At 30.4% G+C, this 5,961-nt stretch overlaps 1 protein-coding gene across 5 annotated transcripts in view; it reads right to left on the bottom strand.

The window, feature by feature from the left end:
- Positions 1-4,581, bottom strand: part of LOC106458555 (LARGE xylosyl- and glucuronyltransferase 2-like) — an 81,263-nt gene extending 76,682 nt beyond the window's left edge. Inside the window, exons 1-3 of one of the 5 annotated variants that reach the window (XM_022384804.1) lie at positions 4,401-4,556; positions 3,164-3,246; positions 1,020-1,087 (exon numbers count right to left, since the gene is read on the bottom strand). The gene's annotated coding sequence lies outside the window, so the exon portion shown is untranslated. Of the gene's footprint in view, positions 1-1,019; positions 1,088-3,163; positions 3,247-4,400 lie in introns of all 5 variants that reach the window. The other 4 variants (XM_022384803.1, XM_022384805.1, XM_022384807.1 and 1 more) reach the window with 4 other exon arrangements.
- Positions 4,582-5,961: the final 1,380 nt, after the last annotated feature.

Here is a 5,961-nt window from a genome sequence, read left to right as displayed (position 1 = left end):
GTGTGTTGTCTTAACACTCCGTCATCTTTTTAAAGGATGTTTGTTGTCTTAACACTCCGTCATCTTTTTAAAGGATGTTTGTTGTCTTAACACTCCGTCATCTTTTTAAAGGATGTTTGTTGTCTTAACACTCCGTCATCTTTTTAAAGGATGTTTGTTGTCTTAACAATCTGTCATCTTTTTAAAGGATGTTGCCTATTGTACTTATACTTTCAATAAGATGTCACATAAAAAAATTAGCTAAGAAAAACACATCAACTGGAGTTAGAGGGGGAGAAGTTAATTGGATTGTATAGTGGTTGGATGAGAGAAAGCAAATGGTTATTGTTGATGGAGTCCAATCAGATTGGGCACTTGTTACAAGTAGAGTACTTCAGAAGTTAGTTTTTGTACCCTTTGCTATTCCTTACTTACATATACAATATTGATAGAGCTTAATTAATACCTTATTAAAATTTATTGATGAAATCAAACTCTGGAGCATTTCTACACGTAGAACTAATTTAAGGATGTCGAGGTACTACAGTGACGTGGATCAATAGGGAAGTTTAATAAATATTTAGCGAATGACCTTTGAGTAAGTGAAAAGTAATGAATTTTGGAATTCAATTTTTTTATCACACATTTAATATGTGTAAAGTTAATAGAACTTTATGGTGTATGTACATACTGATTACAAGTCAAAAGAGGCAACTATCTTTATGAAAATCAATAGTTAGGCTACACTTGGAATATGGTGTACAGATTTGTTTTCCTTATCTATGAAATAATCATGATCATATACACTTACAGAAAAGAGCTACTAAGATGATTGCTTGCAGGGAAGTTATTTTCTCTTGTGAAATGAGGGGTAAAAGGTGATCATATTGTAGTTTACAAGATTATCCAGGGGTTGGATAGGATAAAGAACTCTGACTACTTTGTGTTATTTTTTAAAAACAACAGGACAAAGGCTTAATATTTGGAAAATACAGGATAGGCTCAAGTTATATATATTTATACAATAATTGTGGACTTACTGAACAAGTTGCCATCAAAAGTGGTGGAGGTCAACATATTACAGGAATTTAAGACAATTGATGATTTCCTGAAAAGTAAAGGGTGAATTTAAGTATTATTTTTCTCAATGGTAGATGTGCAAAGACAGCCCTGAATAACCAACTAGTCTTTTGTTATCCATAGGATATATTATGTTAAACTTGTGTTCTCTTCAGAATATAGCTCAAAGAAATCAGACTTTTATCCTACTGCTCCCTCAGATAATCTTGTAAACTTCAATAAAATCTATGTTACCCTTCTTTTCTCTAGAGAAAAATATCTTAACCTATTCCTATAACATAACTCTTCTACTCCTGGAATTATTCTAGTAATAAATTTTGAGTTCCAACTACTTCATTTTCTGCAAAAAGATATCTAAGTAAATGTTTAGAAAATGATTAAACTTCTAGTAATTTCTTAACCTGAAAAAAAAACAAAAAACTATTACTGAATGAGCTATCATGCAAAAGCTTTTAAAGCAAAGTCATAGAACAGCTATGAACAGGCCTAACAGGTCTTATTCTTACATATGTAACAAAAGCAAAAATTTAAAACATGTACAACCACCTACAGCACTCAAGTAGTAAGTAAAATTACAGATGTAAAACAAGTTTCTGGGCTGTAGTGTTACTTGCTTTGGTTTAATGCTCAAAAGACCTTAATTATTTTTTAACATTGCAGAAACCAATGTTTTGCAGGACTTTTCGATCTATTTATTTAAAAAAAAAAAGAAAAATTAAGGTGCAATATTCAATTACCACAGTTGTTTACATTATAGTTAACAGTACATTTTTTCTTCTGTAGCAAACTACAGTATAGACATTTTATCAAAGTACTACATATAATTATACACTTACTCTAAATGTATATGCTCTTAGAAATTGTAGGGTAGTATGTGAAAACTATACAAACTATACACATTAATCAAATAGTACATAGGTTCAAATTATAATAACACTACAATGTATTTGTATGGGTTTAAGGTATAATTATGAAATCTAATTTCTGCATTATTCCACACATTTTACAGACATTTTTAAGAACTAGATCACACAGTATGAATTTACAAGGTTAAAGTGAATACCTTATAAGTCTAAACTATTTAAAATCAAATACATCTATTAAATAAAAAATGCAACACTTTAGTAAATCACCTCAAAATTATCTATTCATACTTTAAGATTACTTTTTTAAATCAAAAGCCTGTGTAACAAATCCTTTAACAAATCAAAGCTATTGGTAAAAATCACAACAGTATAACAGTTATAGAAAATATTCGAAAAAGAAAACATTCTACTGATAAAATTGTCTACATCAGGGATTTGAAAGTTGATATTTCATATCTACAGTTTCACCAGAACTCTATAATATTGACCAAAACATAATTTCTTACAGCTTCTACAAGCTTAACACTTGGTCTGCATTACTCAGGTTTTTTTTTTTCTTATACACTCTAATATGAGTAAAAAAAAGACAATTACAAAACAGAACCACATCAAACACCACTCAGAAAAATGATCACTTATGACTGTCATGTACTTCTAACAAATTTCCACTCACTTCCAGAATTTCAACTATCAGGTAATAAATTGATATTTATAATTCTGCATACATCGTTCTAACCACATATCTTCAACTAATAAATATCATCTCTCTTTATACAAAATAAAGCATGAAATGGTTAGGCATGAGAATTTTTCACTAAAGCCACAATAATGTTAATTCAACTGTAATTTTCAACAAGCTTTAAATGTAATTCGGTACAAAAGCATTTCATGAATCATGATATGAAATAACTAAATATTTAATATTTTTGTGGATAGAGAAGTCCAATTAAATGGCTCTAAACAAAAATATATGCATACATTACAAAATTACAGGAAAGTTATATTTTTATGAATTTGCATTAACCAATACAGTTTCTAACTAACTTTAGAATATTCTTGCTAAAAATTTAAATACAGCTAAAATAAACACACTGTAGGATAAATGCATCATCAGTTTTGTTTAATGAAAAAAGTGGAATATCTTTCTAAAACAAATACTTAGTACAGTATAAGCAGTCATTAAGATAATAATCATAAAGCGCTAAAAGTAAAAATTATGTCTATCACATAGTACTAACCTAATATACCATTCATAAGACCCTGATTTAGCAAATCTGGTGGTTGTAATCCAGAAAACAGCTACATCTCATTTTCTTGTCAACTGATACAGAAACAGATTTCATAACCACAAAAAAATTTAATTAAATTATAACTCAAAAACAACTGAATGCAAATAACTTACTTCAGTTGTGACAGTATTAGTCTTCACATACCAATAACAAATCACCACATGACAAATTCATTTGAACTGTCTTACACAAAAATGTCTTAATACCAAAATACACAATTCCATATTAAAATACTAAATGCATTACATCCAGCTCTTCACTTCAATGGCAATTAATGTAATTGTTTTATTTTCTGTATTTTAACTAAAACTTACTTACAATAACTAATGTTGATATAACTTAAGAAATTAAACTACAAAATATGGTGAAATTATTAATACACTTAAATACATGTACTTTTAAAAGTTAGAATTATTTTTTGTATGCTACAACTACAAGTAATAAATTATACTCGGCATATACTTAACTATTAGTTGCTTAAGGTTACTATCATTATCAATTATCACACAACTTTTATAGGCTATCGTTTGCACAATCTTATATTTCTATAAGTTATATTATCTAACTTTCATTCGCATGATTCAGCTTTTTTCGAGTCTCATCACGTGTGTCAAGAATGTAAACAATTATCAGGTTTTAATCAAAAGTACTTATAAAGTTATATTAAAACTTATTCTCTGTATTAAATGATGCATATAATTTGAATAACAGCTAATGTCAGGATTAAATAATAAATTAGACAAATTTGGATCATGAAAAGGGACAATAACTTAAAATTTAAGATAAATTAAAAGTCAAACTTCATTATGACACGCGATAATGATTGACCACTTTACTCTTTATATTTAATAGTTTAGAACATTAACGACTCTTAAACTTAAACATAAAAGTTAAACTTTAAAGTATGTCTAACGATAGGTTCTACAGATTTATAAATTACACAAATTTACACTGGTCAAGGCTACACTAAAGCTCTATACGTAAATTGGCTCTATTGAAGATGAATAATTAACTTAAATTATAATGAGAAAATTAGTTATGGCTTATGCACAACCTAGTACTACGTAGCATAGTACTGCTACTATATAGTGTAGAGTAGTACTTGAAAGACAGTGAGTAATGAACCGAAATAAAATGTGACACTATACTAAGCCAACGACAACGAGCGATAAATTTAGTTACTCACCCCAAATGTTATATTTTGAAGTTGAAAAATTTTCAGTTCAATTTAGGAAAACGCTTGTTAATATAAACTATCAATGATACACAAAACTACGTCGAGATAACGTAAAATGAATAAGAATTTTAGGCCTAGTACTTACGATCGCTTCTCGTAAATACACGAGTAAAGACTAAACTACTTCTCCTCTCTAACCCGCCGACGTCGAAGTTCTTGTATCCAATGGATTGGTGCAAAATCTCTGAGGTCTCGACTACTTTATGAGAGCTAGGGGTGATAGTTTTGTTCGAATAAACTAGTGCCGTTTCTGTTTTAACTAACCCGCTAACCATCGATAACTTATCTTCAACAAATAATCTATCAGTCAGCTACTTACAGAAATGATAACAATTTTCTATGCTATAATGCCACCTATTTATTTTTCATGGTTATTGCAAAATATTAATATTGATTGTAAACAAATTATACTGTTCCTCAGTGAGTGAAACATATTCAAAGATTTCGAGAAACCGGTAATGTGACACAATTTGTCATTTTCAAACCTGGAAGTCATCGAATACTACATAGGGGCGAAACGGCCAGGTCAGAGACCTCAAAGTTTAGGCACAGCCATTCTTAATTTAGAACTGCTAACCAAAGGGAGACCAACCATAAAGCAGCATCCGCCACAGATCCTTTTAACCGAGTAGCGGGATCCACTGTCACAGTTATATCGGCACCACAGCTAAAAGTAAGGAGATTGTACAGCAGCATACCGCGGTTCAAACCTTGGACCTTCCCATCCGCATCTCGCTAAACACTATAGGCTACGCCCAGCTCCATCAGAAAGAATAATAATTTCTGATAAGGTTTGTTTGTTTGTAATTAAGCACAAAGTTATACAATGGGATACCTGTGCTCTGTCCACCACGGGTATCGAAACCCGGATTATAGCGTTGTAAGTCCGCAGACATACCACTGTGCCACTGGGGGCTTTTGATAAGGAAAAAGATGATGAAATCGTGACATGTATATTGTTATTTTTACGATTTACACCTGTATGCATAGTTCCATAATATTTCAATGAATAAATAAGAGGGAAGAATTATCGTAACTAAGTTATTTTTATTTTGCAACATGGCGGGCCCACTAACTACAGCCATGCTCTTGTTATGTATGATTATGCACTGGGCTTTCAACTAAGTTATTTCAATACTGACAATGTCTTATGAAATTAATTAGAAATAAGTCTTCGGTATTTATTGTAAAAAAGTACAAACAGTTCGTATTTTCCTATTTTTTTTATATATTGAATTATTTATTATTGTTGTTAGTATTTATGTTGTTTAGTTAGAGTCTACACCAGTCGTTTATTGCAACTATGAAGTAATGTCATCCTGTTTCTAATAAATAAGAAGAAATAGAAAAAGGTTGGACCTCCTATAGCGATGTGGCAAATTAACCCTAATCGTTAAGTCTAGGCTTACTGCTGTTCAGTATCTCATAATCTGGAATGGTATATACATATTTGTCACACTTTTTTCTCTCGCAGAAATAGTCAACTGATCATATTGTTGAGTTATTTCAT

The sequence above is a fragment of the Limulus polyphemus genome, unplaced genomic scaffold, assembly GCF_000517525.1.
Source record: "Limulus polyphemus unplaced genomic scaffold, Limulus_polyphemus-2.1.2 Scaffold485, whole genome shotgun sequence".
NCBI lineage: Eukaryota > Metazoa > Arthropoda > Merostomata > Xiphosura > Limulidae > Limulus > Limulus polyphemus.
The sequence above is the reverse complement of the archived record's forward strand: the minus strand, read 5'-3'. Positions and strand labels throughout refer to the sequence as shown.